Source organism: Notolepis coatsorum, assembly GCF_963971535.1.
Source record: "Notolepis coatsorum genome assembly, chromosome: 11".
NCBI classification, from domain to species: domain Eukaryota; kingdom Metazoa; phylum Chordata; class Actinopteri; order Aulopiformes; family Paralepididae; genus Notolepis; species Notolepis coatsorum.
In genome coordinates, this window is record NC_140175.1 from 58,556,564 (window position 1) to 58,574,877 (window position 18,314).

Below are 18,314 nucleotides of genomic sequence, written 5' to 3' on the forward strand. Positions count from 1 at the left end.
TTCTTTACAATACAACAACTCGGTTCGACTGGAAAATCAAGTCAACATACTAAAAAAAGAGATTAATGCCATATACAGACAACAATCTGAAATGCAAATACGTAGCACAAGACAACAGCAGTACTCCCAAGGTTCCAAACCAAGTCACCTATTAGCTATGCGATTAAGAGTCAACGCAAAATTTGCAGATATAACTACCATTAGAGCACAACAAGGACTTGTTACAGAACCCAAAGAAATAAACACGACATTCAAAGAATTCTACTCCAACTTATACAAATCAGATACGACCTTCGATCAAAACAAAATGGACACATATCTTAATCAAATTAACCTCCCTAAACTTTCAGAGGATGACGCTAAACAGTTAGAAACACCGATCACACTAGATGAACTTAGGGAGGCCATATCTGAAATGCAAAGTGGTAGGGCTCCTGGAAGAGACGGTATCCCACCAGAAATGTACCTCTCTTGTTGGGACATAATTGGACCCTTATTACTAAATATGATTTTATACTCAGTCAAGGAGGGGAACTTCCATAAGAATGACAATATTGCACTCATAACAGTCCTCCTTAAAAAAGACAAAGACCCCACCGAGTGCGGTAGTTATAGACCTTTAAGCCTCCTCGGAACCGATATCAAATTGTACTCTAAGGTATTAGCCATCAGACTACAAAAGCATATGACGTCTTTAATTCATCCGGACCAAACTGGCTTCATAAGAGGCCGCTTGATCACTGATAACATAAGACGATACACCTTTCCGCGGTGACGGGAAGTCCCGCCCCCCCGTGTTACTGTTGCTATGGTCTCCCAAGCTCTCCCAAATGTTCTCACAGGCACACTGAAACAACCACATGTCAATCGAACAACATGGATTCTCTCTTAAGGATTCCTGAAACTATTGCTATCAGTTATTTGCCCAATGCCGCTACTCTATCAAAGAGAGTTCTCCAGAAAGGCCTGAATTATTTTACTCAAGGATATATCCATGAAATTAGGATTTCGGACGGAGAAGGAGATGACAACGTCAAAGTTGATGCCAAGTGTTGGCGGTCTATGCGGAAGACACAAACGCCTCACAAACTCCACATTGTAATTCGTCAGGATACAATTGTGGAGTCCTACTGCACATGTAAAGCAGGGTGAGTATGTTAGTGGTCCCTTATTATAAAATTGTTAGAGTGAATGAAGATTTAAGCCTAGTATCTGCTAACTGCTAGCTACAATGGGCTAATCATCTAACATTATGCTAATCACACATGTCGCGGTATGTAGGTGACAAATAAACCTTTGAATTTGAACTACTGTAATTAGCTAGCTTACCTTTTAGTGTTGGCGCAGCTGTATATTGATGTGTGGAGTAGCTATCAACCATTTGATTGTTGCATGTGTATTTTCAGGATAAATGGACACTGTTCCCATGTCGTTGGCATTGTCAAGTCTCTTCAAGGATTCAAATGGCACAACTTTACCCACATACCAGAACAACAAAGTTGCACCAGCATACCACAGCAATGGCATGTCCCCAGAGGTGCTAAAATACAGCCAGTACCTATTAACCATGTCGTGGTTGCAAAACCCTCTGAGAAGAGAAAGAGACGGCCAGTGGTGTGCCATGTTGACACTTCTTACAGGTAAAGTGGTAGTAATACACCCAACAGATATAATAAAGTGAACAAAGTCCATGAGTTACAATATCAAAAATGAATTTTATTAGTAATACTCTTTATAAGTTGATGTACATATAAAATTAGCTCATGAGACATCAATGTCAATGAAGAGAACACAATCTTAGAAGAATTCAGGATTCATAAAATAGCATAGCACTGAAACTGCCCTCACCAAAATAATCAGTGACCTCAGACTAAACTCTGATGAGAATAAGGTCTCCATCCTTATAGTGGTATTCATAAATAAATATTACAAATTAAGTTTTTTATGACCTTGAACGTGATGCAATCTTTTCATGCACTGATGTGCCAACTCTGTCAGTTACCTAATAAGGCAGAAGGCTTAAAACATACATCAGAGGGAGGAAATTCTATGTTAAACTAGGAGGCCACATGTCTGAGATATATGACAACAACTATGGAGTTGCACAAGGGAGTTGCTTAGGTCCTTTACATGTTACTGCTGGGTGATATCATCAGAGGACATAATGTAGGTTTTCTATCTATAATTCGAATTATCGGCCCCAAAACAAAAAAATAAACGTTAATAAAGAACCTGGGAGGACTAACCCCTTGGATCAAATCTGAGGTCACAAGTCTCTGGGTTATAATAGATTCAGAACTGAACTTCAATTTTCATATTAACAAAGTGACCAAAACATCGTTCTTCCATCTCAGAAATATAGCAAAAGTACGACCAAGTTATTATTAATATATGCAATACATTTAATACAATATTTTAAATATTTACAGACTTCCAGCTGTAACAGAGGAAGATATTGCCCATTTACAACGGATGACTGGAACACCTTTGGCAACTATCCTGTCTACCAGTGTGCCAAAGATCACAACCCCTTTTGGAGAAGTCCAGATTGGTTCTGTACTTTCTTATCAGGTAATGCAGGTCTACAATTTCATTTATCAGTTACAAACACATCCTGTTGTAGGGTCATAAAACAACAAACTGACCATATCTGGTTTATCGTTTTGAAAAGGGTTGTTGGTATGCGATCTGAAAGGATTTTGTACGTCTTAACTTTACATATAAGACGCTCAATATGAACCCTGTGACGAGCAATTTTGTTAGTCAACGCCACATTTGACTGAGACATCTGAGAATGACCAGCAGCAAAAGGAGGGATATTCAAACGTAATCCAAGCTCTTTCAACTCGTCGTGTATTGTAAAACCCTTGTCAGCCATAACAGCATCACCATCCTGGATGTAACCATGAACTTTCAGTGTTTTAAGTAAATCATAAAAACCACTGCTTTCAGTAATCGCCTTATCGGATACAGCACCTGTAAATAACTCAGACACAAAAATGACAGACCCACTTGGATCACATCCAATCAATGCTTTGAGGGTTGTGCTTGACTTATAGTCACTATAAAGCTGACTTTGTAAAGCCAGTGCAGATGGCACCTGGGTCTTAAATTCAGTACCATCAATAATGACTAAAGTAGAAGGAAATTCCTTTCTAAAGTTGTCAGGCATGTTTTCAATAATAATGTCTCTATGAGGCCATATGCTAATTTGTCCAAATTTAAAATACATAAGTTCTATGCATGTATTAAAAACAAGTCCTGCAGACTGCATGGATACTCCAAATCTTTGAGACAAATCTTGAAGTCCAAAGTTGTGTCTTAACCTACACAATGTCAAGAATAGGCCATTGGATTTTCCTAGTGACCTCATGTCTTTACGGCCCTTTGCATAAGGTGCATCACAGCCAGCAGGCACAAGAAAATCTAACAATAACATAAAGATAAGATAAGATAAGATATTCCTTTATTGATCCCCTTGGGGAAATTCAGGCATCATAGCAGCATGGGGGGGAGGGGGGGAGGGGTACAGGTAGTAAAACAACACAGTATACAGGTAGTAAAAGACAACACAGGCAGTGTAAACAATTTGATCAATATGGTCAATATAATTTACTATCTGACTAGCTGAGGAATATTCACATTATTCACAGTGTCACATGAGGTGCAGTATGCAAGAGGTAGTGTTATAATAATTTACTATCTACTGAGTATACATTAATCAAAGTACCAGGGTAGTCTACTTTGTCCCCCTTGGGTTCCTATAAGTCCCAGGTCAATGTCTGGTAGCAGTCGCTGTCGCTGCCCCCTGTTGTGGGGCCTGGAGGCTGCTAGTCGCTGCCCACTGTTGTGGAGCCTGATGGCCGCTGGTATGAAGGACTGTCCGAGGCGGTTAGTTGAGTGTCGGGGGGGGATGAGTCTGTGGCTGAACGAGCTTCTCATCTTGACTAGCTCGTCGTAGAGGGGGTGGTAGGGGTTCTCCATGATGGCATCCAGCTTCCTTATCATCCCCCTCTCTACCATCACCTCAAGTCTAGGTAGCTCGACTCCCACCACAGAGCTAGCCTTCCTCACCAGCTTGTTGAGCTTGTTGGTGTCCCTTGAGTTAATGTAGCCTCCCCAGCATGCCACAGCATAGAAGAGGATGCTGGCCACAACAGACTGGTAAAAAGACTGCAGCAGTTTGTTGCACACATTGAAGGACCTGAGTCTCCTCAGGAAGAACAGCCTGCTCTGTCCCTTCCTGTAGAGGGCCTCTGTGTTGTCCGACCAGTCCAGTTTATTGTTCAGGTGTACCCCAAGGAACTTGTATGAGTCCACCATCTCCACATCCACCCCTCGGATGGAGATGGGAATCGGGGGGGGCCTCTTCTTGCCCCTCCGGAAGTCCACCACCAGCTCCTTGGTCTTACTGGTGTTGAGTTGGAGGTGGTTGCTGTCGCTCCACCCCACGAAGCTCTCCACCAGGGCTCTGTACTCCTCCTCATCATCGTCGGTGATGTAGCTTACGATGGAGGAGTCGTCTGAGAACTTCTGCAGGTGGCACCCGCTGGAGTTGCGGCAGAAGTCTGAGGTGTAGAGGGTGAAGAGGAAGGGTGACAGCACAGTTCCCTGGGGGGCGCCGGTGTTGCTCACCAGTACGTCAGACTGACTGTCCTTTAGTCTGACGTACTGTGGCCTCTCAGTGAGGTAGTCCTTGATCCAGGCCACCAAGCCGTGCTCCAGCTGCATCGCAGAGAGCTTCTCCGCTAGCAGTGACGGCTGGATGGTGTTGAAGGCGCTGGAAAAATCAAAGAACATGATCCTCACTGAGCTGCGCGGCTTTTCCAGGTGCGTGTACGCTCTGTGGAGCATGTAGATGATGGCATCCTCCACCCCGATGTTTGCCTGGTATGCAAACTGCAGGGGGTCGAGGGAGTCACGCACCAGGGGCTTGAGGTGTTGCAGGACCAGTCTCTCAAACGTCTTCATGACGTGTGACGTCAGAGCGACTGGCCTGTAGTCGTTGGGGGTGCTGGGACGTCCCTTCTTGGGCACCGGGACAATGCAGGAGGTCTTCCAGAGCTGGGGCACCCTCTCCAGCCTCAGGGAGAGGTTGAAAAGATGCTGGAGCGGTGCTGCCAGCTGCTCTGCACATACCTTGAGCACCCTGGGATTGGTGTTGTCCGGTCCTCTGGCCTTGTTCACATTAATTTTGGAGAGCTGCCTACTGACCTGACTGGTTGTGATCGTCAGGGTTGGGGGTGGTGGGCAGTCTGCTGGTGTTGGGGGTGGGGTGCCGTTGCTGATGGGTGTGGGGGGGTGGGGGGTGGGGGGGCTGCTTTGTAGGTGTGATCTGGTGCTGGTGTCGATGGGTGGGGGGAGGGGTGTGGGGAGGCCACTCTGGTCAAAGCGGTTGAAGAACGTGTTGAACTCGTTTGCACGCTCTGGAGAGCCCTCCACAGCTGTGCCCTGCTGTTTGAAACCAGTGATCTTCCTAACCCCCGCCCACACCTCCCTGGTGTTGTTGGCCTGTAGTCTGCCCTCCAGCCTGTCCTTGTAGCTGACCTTGGCTGCCCTTAGCTCTTTTTTGAGCTCCCTTTGGACAGCCCTGGCCTGCTCAGTGTCCCCTGCCATGAAGGCCCTCTTTTTCCTGTTTAGCAGGTGTTTAATGTCCTTGCTAATCCAGGGTTTATTGTTTGAGAAGCAGCGTACCCTCTTTGTGGGTACGATGCTCTCCTCACAGAACCTGATGTAGTCTGTGATGCAGTGGGATAGTCCATCAATGTCATCACCGTAAACCCTCTCAAACATATCCCAGTCCGTCGACCTGAAACACTCCTGTAGCTCCTCCTCGACGTCGTCAGACCACTGTGGGACAGACATGGTGATCGTAGGCTGTCTCTTAATGAGAGGCGTGTATGTGGATACAAGCCTCACAAGGTTGTGGTCTGACTGGCCGAGGGGGGGCAGGGAAGTCGCACTGAAAGCCTCCTTCACGTTAGCATACAGGAGGTCCAGAGTTTTGTCTCCCCTGGTTTTGCAGGTGACATACTGGGTGAAGTTTGTCAGGGTCTTGTTCAGTCTGACATGGTTGAAGTCCCCATTGATAAAAATAAATGCATCCATGAATCTAACATATGTGATCCCAGTGTTCTGCTCCCCAGAACTGGAATATATAACCATCAAGTGTCGTCCTTTCTTCCTCCCGAGGGAGTTAACGGCGATCGTCCTGGTCGGAGTGTATATTCCACCGCAAGCCAGCAACAAGGTTGCGCTCTCCAGACTACACGACGAGGTAAATAGAATCCAAGAGGCGAATGTTAACGCCGCCATTTTAGTTCTGGGAGATTTCAATAGCGCCAATCTGAGAAAGGTATTGCCCGACTTCTATCAGCATGTGACTTGCAACACCAGAGGCGGTAACATCCTAGATCACTGTTACACGCAATTTAAAGGTGGCTACAAGGCTCATTCTGATAGTGGCTTCGGTAAGTCAGATCACGCATCAATTTTTCTTTCACCGAAGTACAGACAGAGAATTAAAAGTACTCCCGTAGTCTCGCGAGAGGTGCAGAAATGGGATGTGACGTCAGAGGATACGATCCGGTCAGTGTTTCACAACACAGACTGGAATGTGTTCCGCGACACAGATAACATTAATGCCTACACGGAGACAGTGCTGGACTATGTTTGTACTAGGGTGAAAGAAACAATCCCCACTACCAAAATGAAAGTTTACCCAAATCAAAAACTCTGGGTAGACAAATCCGTCCGTGAAGCTCTGAGAGAGCGCACCAAAGCATACAACGACGGCCTAGAGGCAGGCAACATGAATGACCACAAGGTGGCGCGATACAACGTAAGGAGGACTGTGTCAGAGGCCAAACGACGCTACAGGGATAAAATTGAACTCCAGTTTGAACAAGCTGACTCTAGAGCTATGTGGCAGGGGCTCAAAACGATGACAGACTACAAAGGCGCCTCCCTCAAACTGAACAGTGACATCTCATTAGCAAATGACCTCAATACCTTCTATGCGAGGTTTGATGCTGGTAATAACAACACCAGCTCACAAGCCTCGGCAATGGGGGGGGGGGGGGTCGGCTGCTGATGGAGGCGCAGTGTTCAGGGTAACAGAGCATGAGGTGAGGCGGACCTTTAAAAAAGTGAATATCAGGAAGGCAGCAGGTCCAGACGGCATCCCCGGCCGCGTCCTAAAAGTCTGTGCCGACCAACTGGCCCCAGTATTCACTGACATATTTAACCTGTCCTTAGAACAGGCTGTCATCCCCACCTGCCTGAAGAAGTCCACTATTATCCCTGTACCCAAAAAATCCAAGCCTGCTTGCCTCAACGACTACCGCCCTGTAGCTCTCACCTCCATAGCCATGAAGTGCTTCGAGAAGCTAGTAAAGGGCTACATCTGCTCCTCCCTCCCCATCAACATGGACCCCCTGCAATTTGCATACCGCCCCAACAGGTCCACGGAGGACGCCATATCCCATGTGCTACACACAGCAGCATCACACCTGGACAAGAGGCAGGGGAACTATGTGAGAATGCTATTCATCGACTACAGCTCGGCATTCAATACCATAGTCCCCTCCATACTCATAGCCAAGCTCAGGGACCTGGGCTTGGGCTATGACCTCTGCCAGTGGGTCTTGGACTTCCTGACTGGCAGACCCCAGGTGGTGAGAGCAGGCAACTGCACCTCCTCATCCATCACCCTCAACATAGGGGCCCCCCAGGGCTGTGTTCTGAGTCCCCTCCTCTACTCCCTGTACACACACGACTGTGTGGCTCAGCGGAGTAGCAATACAATCGTCAAATTTGCTGACGACACAGTGGTGGTGGGCCTGATCTCTGCCAACGACGAGAGGGCCTACCTGGAAGAGGTCAAGGTCCTGGCGGGATGGTGCCAGGAAAACAGCCTCTCCCTGAACGTCAGCAAAACAAAGGAGATGATTGTGGACTTCAGGAGGTCGGGGGTCAAGGACTACAGCCCCCTCAGCATCGACGGGGCACCGGTTGAGAGAGTCAACAGCTTTAAGTACCTCGGAGCCTACATATCCGAGGACTTGACATGGACCACACACATTGACAGTGTTGTGAAGAAGGCACGACAACGCCTCTACTTCCTCAGGCGCCTAAGGAAGTTCCAAGTCAGCCAGAAGATCCTTAAGAACTTCTACTCATGTACAATAGAGAGCATCTTGACCGGCAACATCACCTCCTGGTTTGGGAATAGCACTGCACAAGACCAAAGCAGACTACAAAGAGTGACACGTTCAGCCGAACGCACAATTGGAGGGGGGCTCCCCACCATCCAGAACATTTACTACAAGCGTTGCAAGGGCAAGGCTAAGAGAATCATTAAAGACTCCAGTCACCCGAACAACTGCCTCTTTGAACTGCTGCGGTCAGGCAAGCGATACAGGAGTCTCAAGGCGAGCACAGAAAGACTCAGAAGAAGCTTCTATCCCCAGGCCATCAGGCTGCTAAACGAACAATGAATGAACACTACACAACAACAACCACCAAACGCACATAGCACACACATCCACACGCACACACTCACTTTAAACAAACACACTGTAGCACCCACTCCACACACTTATAGCACACACCCACTTTAAACAAACACACTGTAGCACCCACTCCCCACACTTTATATTTATGGATGAAGGATTGCACTACAACTCGTACACCTTACTGTAAATTGTACCTAAAATTGTACCTCATCCCATTTCTGCTTTGCACTAGATAGTACTGTACATTAGTACACTGCATAGTATTGTGTATTGTATATTATATGGTAACTCAGAACATTGTACATATGTCTATACCGAACACTGTGACCTCATTTTCTTCTTCTAAATTCATGCTATATTATGTTATTATGTTATTTGATACTATCTTGTCTAGCACAGTCTCTGGAGCGTAACAGTAAGAAGCATTTTGTATGAAAGTATTCTGTACTTCTGTATGACAACTATTAAAGAACTTGAACTTGAACTTGAACTTGAACTTGAACTTGAACTTGTAGTACTTAAAAAGCCCTTTGATCTTTGTTTCTTTTTGGACAACACTTTGTACAGTACAGAATGTCTTTTTCTGAGCATCCTGTTCGAGAGACTGTATTATCTGTTCCTTTTCAAGAAGCTGCCCTCTCAACCAGGTTATCGTCCTCTCCTTCTTCTCCAGCTCTGACTTCAATCTTGCACCTTCCACAGCAGTGCCCAATACTTCTAAAGGGCAAACCCCTGGAAACAGAAATATTACAATTATTGTTAGGGAGTTTCCACATATACATGACATCACAATAATAAAATTTTGCTTTTATTCTACAGACAAGAAATCTCAAGAAGAAAACAGACCCGGTTCCACACCAGAGGTGTGGAAATGTATCTGTGCACCAGCCATCTCCAGTGAAGCTTCCAGCAATCTACAAAGATCTGAATACTGCAGACACAAACCTGGTAGCACTGGAAGAACGCACTCGGGCCCAGGCTCTCTCAAATGACTGGTTTGAAGAGCGGAGGTCACGACTGACTGCTTCAAACTTTGCGAAAGCGGTAAACAGAAAATCTGCCCCAACAACAACATTTCTGGAGAGTGTTTTCCGGTTGACATCCATTTGTGCCCCGGCTTTGGAGTATGGGAAAAGGAATGAGGCAAAGGCCAAGGCCAAATATCTGGAGGTTTATCCCGCCAGACATTTTCACGAGTGTGGTCTTGTTGTCAATTCAGAGTTCGATTTTTTAGGAGCCACACCTGACGGGAAGTTGTGCGACAATGGCGAGAGTGGGATAGTCGAAGTGAAATGTCCTTATAAGGCAAGAAACTGTTTGATATTGGAGGCTTGCGACAACTTCCCAGATTTCTGTTTACACAAAGATGAGGGGGGCAGTATTTCATTGAAGAAGACGCACGACTATTATGTGCAAATACAAGGACAACTTATGGTGACAGGCTGCCAATTCTGTGAATTCATAGTTTTTACGCAGAAAGATATCTTTGTGGAAAGAATATTCCCAGACATACCATTTATGGAAAGATTACTGCACAGACTTGCTGCATTTTTTAAAGATCATGCTGCTCAGTTCCTAAAAGAAAGGTAGACCCTTACATTCTCCTTCAGTCTGAGTAGCTGTGCACGTCTGTGTAGCTGTATAACTGAGCTCCGATTGGTGGTTGATGACATCCAGAGAGGGATTGATGTCCCTGTGAAGTATCAAAATCATAATCAAATAAATGCACTTTAATTAATAAATCCATGTTGTTCATTAATCATAACATTTGGTCTCAGTATTATTTATGTATTGTTTGATTGTAACAAGAACTTGCAGTATCTTTGGTTCACAAATGAATACTAGATATGAGCATTTATAACAAATTATTAAATGACATCTGATTCACACATGCAAATGGTGTTTTTAGTTAGTGATTCACATCTTCACTAACACATCACAATATTCAGACAATACCGCCTATAAGGACTTTGACAATACCCAGTCTTCAGGACTTACAAGTTAGTATTTTCCTGCAGTAGTTCTTTTTTAGATGGGGGGTTGTCAGGATCAAGCAGGCGTCTTTTCTTTGGCAACGGACGCACCGACTTACATGTGGTCCCATCAGCTTTTATAGGATCTGGATATTGCACAGTAGGTCCATCCCCGCCAACAAAATGCTATAAGGTGAGATAGGCATGACAGAGAAGAGAAAGTGGATCACAGATTGTAAGGCATTCAGGTTACTCATGCTAGCTGATTGAAAACTGTATTAACAGATTGCAGAATGGGTACAATACAGTACAGCTCAATACACATAATAGTTAAGGGGATGCAGACCAGAGAAAGACTTTAGTCTTGTTTACATCAGGGTCCCCCATTTTCAATTCATAATGACATTTATGTATGACATACACAACAGATATATAGCATGACATTTATGACATACAGATACAGTACTGTTACATTTGTGACATCCAAGATATGCAAATATACAGTACTGTTAAAAAGATATCCTAACAGGAAATATATACATACGAGGGGGAGGAAACTGTACATTAGGAGGGGGGGTTTGGACATTTACAGTACACTAACATTTAGCTAACGTTAGTTCGGTTGTTAGAATCAACTGGACAACTTCCAATTCATAATTTTCAAGGGTGTTGACTAAGTAGCTGTAGCTATATGTAGTTTTCCTTCAGCTCATGAACTGATCGGAATGTTTTCGGAGACTCTTTTTGGCGACGTTAGGTTAACGTTAGGTTAACCATGCGTTAGCATTAGCTATGAATAGCTGGCTACCTAACGATCGGCTAGCCATCTATCTATCTATCTATCTATCTATCTATATACAGTATATATAAGATAACAAGTGATGACTTCTGTTTAACTCAAATGTTGAAGCATATATTACTGAAGCATATTTTTCGGGCTTACCGTTGAGCATACAGCCTTGTTCTTGTTGATCTTGTCCACATTCAGCTGTGTATGGGGCCGTCCACAAGCCTTAATCCACTTTAAACATTTTTCCAACTGTGTTTTAGGCTTTGGAAAATTTATAAAACGCGCTCCCTTTAGTCTTTCTGGATATCTCTGGTCATTATTGCACGTTCCCCAAGCACATCTAAGAACCATTTTCTCGACAACAACAATGAAGGCTATCTGTGAGACATCATGGCGGCTCTATTTCAAGGGGCGCGGCCTTAAGAAATCGGGCAATCTTATTGGTTATTATTCTCTGTGTGATTGACAGCGGGGAAAGGTCTATTACTACACGTACTAGATGCTAACAAGGAAGACAACACACCTAAGGCGATACTGTCCCTGGATGCAATGAAAGCTTTTGACAGGTTGGAATAGTCATATCTATGGGCAGTATTAGAAAGGATGGGGTTAGGAAAAGGATTCATTGATATGATTAAAGTATTATACAAAGACCCATCGGCCATGATTACAACTGGTACAATCATCTCCGAAATCTTTCCGGTATCACGTTCTTCCAGACAGGGTTGCCCTCTTAGTCCCGGACTATTCGATCTATCACTAGAGCCTTTAGCACAATATATAAGACAATCCCAACCCATAGAACCAATCATAATCAAGGGCACACAACACAAAATTAGTTTATATGCAGACGACGTAATACTGTTCATGCAAAACCCCAACACCGCATTGCCTCCTCTTCTCAAGTTGATTGAGGACTTTGGAGATTTATCGGGATTTAGGATAAATTGGCCGAAGTCGGCCTTCCTCCCACTTAACGCCCCTGCAAAAATAAATATAACCCTCCCAAAAGAAATACCGATGGTAAAACACTTTAGATGTTTGGGAGTTGAAATATTCCCTACCATAAGCCAAACGGTGAAGCACAATTACATAAAAATCCAAAACAAAATCAAATACGACCTTGTCAGGTGGTCAAAACTTAAAAACTCAGTACACGCACGGATATCAATAATTAAGATGGACGTCCTACCTAGAATCAACTTCTTCAGCTCAATGCTACCGTTACCCCCTCCAAAGGGTTACTGGAAAGAATTACACTCCTCCACATACAAATTTATTTGGAATAACAAACCACCACGTATAAAAAGATCCACCGCACAGAAAAACAAAGCAGACGGTGGTATGGCATTTCCAGATTTCCACCACTATTTTAAGGCATACACTTTAAGACCACTGACAACATGGTTTGATCCCCAAGCATCAGTATCCTGGAGAAATTTAGAAGAAAATATAGTAGCTCCACATAGGCTGAAGGACATAGTGTACACCAAATTATCAATTAAGCAATGCGAACGGAAATTTGGCCCCATAATCACTCATGCAATCCGGATATGGCGTGAAACACAAAAAAAATATTCTACCCCACATAAATGGCATAATCATACTCCCTTATTCAATAACAATGCACTCTTGATTGGAAAACAACCTATACGATTCCCTAGATGGGAAAAGCAAGGCATACACTCATTAGGAGACGTTTTCAACAAACAGGGTTTTTGTAGTTTCAATGAAATACGCAAAACATTTAATCTCACCAAGTCCACATATTATTTTTACGCACAGTTATTGGCATGTTTGAAGGCTCATGGTGTTCCATTAAGGATACCAATTGTACACCACAGATACCACAAATTCTTCTATGAAAGAGAGACATCGAGAGGTTTCGTTTCAGATTTTTATCATCAATTACTAACGGCATCATATGAAACCCTCCATCTAGACTCAGTCTGGAGGAGGGATATACCAGACCTGGAGACAGACTTTGACTGGCAAGAGGCCTGGGCAAATGTACGACTTGCATCAAGGAACCCGGACCATCAACAAATCAATCTTAACTATATTCACAGGACATACTTAACTCCTATAAGACTGAACAAAATGGGTCTTAAACAAGACTCCAAATGCTCCCTATGTACAAATGGGGACGAAGGGACATTTATGCACTGGGACTGCCCACCAGTTAAGATATTTTGGAAAGAAGTGACCCAGCAATTATCAAATCTCTTAACTCTGGATATACCTGTATTACTGCTGAATGATGTCTTTGAACTTGCAGTACCTCCACAGCTAAAGAGATTGGTTTTATCCGGTATCACAGTGGCTAAAAAGCTGATAGCATCACAATGGTTTCAACCGGAAAAAATGTGCCGGAAGTTCTGGACTCTTACATATCTCGATGTGATTTATCAAGAAATATCTACAGCAAGAATTTTGGGTCTCAATGAATCCAAAATGACAATGTGGTTAGAAGTGGTGGAGAGAATAAAAGCTAGCATATAATGGTAGTGTCTGGTTAGGAACAAGTTATAATGGTTGGATTATCCAATGGGGGGTCCGGGAGGGGGGGTACGAGCTGGAGCATATGTGTGTAGGTTTTTAGATAACAGGTATTAGGGGTATATCCTGTATAAGACATTTGACTAAATGGTAATTTCATTGGATATGCACTGTAATTAATGCTTGTATATCTTATCGTGTGTTGTCATGTTTGTTTATATGTTTGTTTAAAAAAGAAAAGAAAATAAAAAAAAATTAAACATATTTGGAGGAAACTAAATTCATTATTCTAATCATCTCCTGTCGTAGCCAACAACCATATCTGCTAGCCGAAGCTAGTGATGATGTGTCGCTCCCCTCCCCCACCCAGCAAGGGTGGAGAGGGATGAAAGTATCTGATCAATGCGTGCACTCTTCGGTGTGGTTCGTTTCTCATTCTCACCTTACCCGGAAGAAAACTCCTGTTATATTATTATGCCATAGCAACGAGGGCCCGCCCATCTCCTCATTACTATGTGACGTGTGACGCGCTGTCTTTGACCACAGCTATTTGACCCAGATCACTATAGCAACCGCTCAATTGTTGATATTATCCCCCCTAGTTCTCTCGGTTCCACCCAACTGATAACGGCCCTCTGTCTGCACAGTTTTGGCTGGAGACACACATCCATGATAATGATGGTGATGATGATGATGATATTATCCTCTTAAAACTCATATCTATATAGGTTATAAACCAAATGCAAATCATCGATTTCCTTCAATGTGTGAGAAAATCATTGAATGCAGAAACATCCTTGCAGCATTAACTGGCAAGCAGGGCCTGATCTGCCTGAAGTTTTCGATGTTAAACTTGACTGTGTTTGTCACTTTCTTTTTCTTATTTTTCAGGTTTTGGTTCAGGATAGGTGTAATAAAGGGTTAAAAATAAACCCCATGGGACATTATTCCAACCTGTTACTGTACCTGTCAGAATCTTAAAATAGACACTTCAAGGATTAATAAAAAACAGGTGGTGAAAAAAAATCCACCCTATGCAGGTGGAGCTATGTTTCCATCTAGACTATAGTGGCTGTTCTGTATAGTTTAATAGGAGCATAATACTGCTCTTCTAATTTAACCTGTTCCACCCGTGGTGAAAATCCGCCTAAAATATATACCTAGGTAAATGGAATATTGCTCCACTTCTACAAGGTCCATTTGCATATTCTTGGTATCTAGGTACATATATGGACCTCAGGGAATGTATTCACAGTGTCAGAAATATTGTGTCTATTACTACGCTTGCTTAAATTGTGATGAAACAAAGGAGAATATGAATTATGATTTTTCTTTGCATCTTTGACAGTGAATAATACCATGCTAATAATGACCAAACATAAAAAATCGTTCAGTACTTTCTTGAGATCATGCGTACAAAAAATCTAAGGAAATTAATAAAGGGAAGATGATTAAACAGAAGGTTCTGTAGATACAGTACTGAATTCTCCCATCCGGACCAATGCAATTTGAAATATTATTATAGAATATAGAATAGGAGGCTTATAAATTACCTTATTATAGCCAATTCGCACATGTATACATATATTATCTTTCAAATGCCCGAGTTCAATTAGGATTTAGTATCACCAGGCGTGCATAAGAACAGATAATGATATCTACTGTAATTTACTGTACCTTTTTATTTTCACCACAGTGCAACCATTTTGAAACTTTAAAAAAATTAATTGTTGCTACATGCTAACAATAGGGAGGAGAAACTAACTGCGTTTCAATATGTGTCAAAAACTTTACCTTTTGTGGCTTATTATCCCGAATAATAACAGTTATTGATACAATTCATTCAGAACGCTGAACTTTGAACCCCCACAGAATCTGCCAGGAAATGTAGTTCGGAAAAATTCCAACGCTGATCGGCAGCTATAGATGCCCTCCACAAAATGGCCACAAAAAGACTACAATTCCCATGGTTAAAAATTTCCAAAATGGTCGCTGTCTCGCTATAGACTTCAGTAAATCGAAAACTTAAAACTATCTAATGGCACTTTTAACCTATTGCTAAACTAACGTATTGATGATAATATACATTCTACATGCTTTTGTGACATGTTAGTGATGTTAATACTTGAATACGTTTGATTTGAAAATCGCAAATGTTTTGCATCACTCAAATATTGATTTATGACCAGATGCCATTTTGGGACCGGATCCGGTCCCGTCGGGTGGAACAGGTTAAGGCTCACAATGACCTGTAACATTTTTATAGTATAGGCATATTATAGATTTCCTGAATCCTTATGGTCCTGAGAGTGTTGTAGATATTGTATTTTGTGTCTCTGTTGCTCCTAGATGACACAAGGCTAAAAGATAGTATATAATTTAGGCGAAAATCGTGTAAAAATGTGTGTTGTTGACTGTTCAAAGAGCTCCAGTGACCTCTATATTGGTCAGAAAGATTCACATCTTAGCTTGAATGAACGATGACATAGTCCCCTTTAAAATGATACCAAACACAATATTGTGAAACATTATCAGATGTCCTCTACGTGAGTCTAAACAGGATATGCGCCAGCATCTGAAATGCAATTTCCTGAGGGGGTGGGTATACTTCATGACTCGATAATTATTATAAAGCTACCACTCTGGAACGGCTATCATACCAAAATATCATCTACAGACATAGATCTTTGAAAAAATTATATGTAAGTTTAGTCACCCTGAGTGGCACCGATATCTGGTCTGGCCCATGGACTATATAGGCGGAGATAGAGAGAGAGGAGAGACATGCTGGGGTATAGACAGAGAGAGATGTATCATTACATGTAAATTATTCTTGCTTAATTTTAACTAACCATATGCTATATGCTTTGTACTGACATTGTATTGACATCTACATTACAGTAACAGGCAACTGCTTTGGCAATACTGTAAATTTTTTTTTACATTCATGCCAATAAATCATCTTTGAATTAGAATTTGAGAAAATAAAGGGGGGAGAGAGAGTGAGGGCAGAAGCATGTTGGGGTAGAGAGAACGAGAGGGAAAGAAAGTGAGAGAGAGACAGATGAGAGGCATGCTGGGGTATAGACAGAGGGAGAGAGAGAAAGAGATGAGAGGCATGCTGTGGTATAGACAGAGGGGGAAGCTTCTATCCCCAGGCCACCAGGCTGCTCAACGAACAATAAACACTATGCAACAACCATCAAATGCACACAGCACACACCCACACGCACACACTCACTTAAACAAACAACACACTGCAGCACCCACTCTACACACTTTAGATCACCTAAACACACTTTACACTTTATATTTATTGGTAAAGGATTTGCACTACAACTCGTACACCTTACTGTAAATTGTACCTCATCCCATTTCTGCTCTGCACTATATAGTATTGTATATTAGTACATTGCATAGAATATTGTATATTGTATGGTAACTCAGTTACTTCTATTCTGCATCGAACATTGTACATTATGTCTATACTGAACACTGTGACCTTTTGTACTTCTATTTTACATGCTATACTATTTTATTTCATACTATCTTGTCTAGCACAGTCTCTGGAGCATAACAGTAAGAAGCATTTTGTATAAAAGTATTCTGTACTTCTGTATAGGGGTGGGACGATACATCGATCCAGATCGATATATCGATCTATTATCAATAATCAAATAGGATCGATGCAACGTAAAAAGATCGATTCATATTGCGATACTCTTATTTTGAAAATACCGCGAGTCATATCCGCCGGCACCCAGTAGTGTGCAACTCCGTGTAGACATTACAGCAGAGCAGCGTCTAAGTATTTTGCGACCCGATATAAGTCTGTGCAGTTTTTTCCCTGCAACGGGTCAAATGCATCGAACATGATTTGCATCGTCGCCATTCCTTTATGCCCACGTTGCGTGGGCAGATCTAAATTAACGTTATGTTGGCTGCTTAAGCTAAGCAGCTAACGTGAGAGAGAACAGGAGAGGGGACTTGGGAAGGAGGAGGGGTGGGGGCATTCTACCTTTCTGTGGGGGACTGGGGGAGGGGCATTCTGTGTGTGTGTGTGTGTGTGTGTGTGTGTGTGTGTGTGTGTGTGTGTGTGTGTGTGTGTGTGTGTGTGTTACTGAGGATGGACAGATAATGTTGATATTTAAACATGAATACATAATAAATGTATTCATGATCATCATGCAACATAAAACAATTGTAGGAACAATTTGTTAGAGGAAGGGGTTTTAGCTTGCGTGTTGTGAGTTCCAAAACATTTTACTTAAAGTTTAAAGCGCAATATATAATATACGTGGCACTTTACAGTGAACAGGAGGTCTATTTGTATTAAAAACAATAGATTGTTTTTCATTTAAATGTCTGGAAGAGCTCAAAAATAAAAACGTCAATTGATATTTCCGTAGCCTTTTTTTAGTTGATCTAAATGTGACTGATTGTGTTAAATGGGCACATAATATCGCCTCATATCGATCGCAGGCACCTGAATCGAATCGTATCGTATCGTGGCAGACTTTGTGATATCGGCAAATA

At 42.7% G+C, this 18,314-nt stretch overlaps 1 long non-coding RNA gene across 1 annotated transcript; it reads right to left on the reverse strand.

Moving 5' to 3' along the window:
* Positions 1-9,034: 9,034 nt before the first annotated feature.
* Positions 9,035-10,633, reverse strand: LOC311236394. Its single transcript, XR_014620210.1, has 3 exons — positions 10,515-10,633; positions 10,115-10,209; positions 9,035-9,248 (listed from the first exon to the last, which is right to left on the reverse strand). It is a non-coding gene; the product is annotated as an uncharacterized lncRNA (long non-coding RNA).
* Between the last annotated feature and the right edge of the window lie 7,681 nt (positions 10,634-18,314).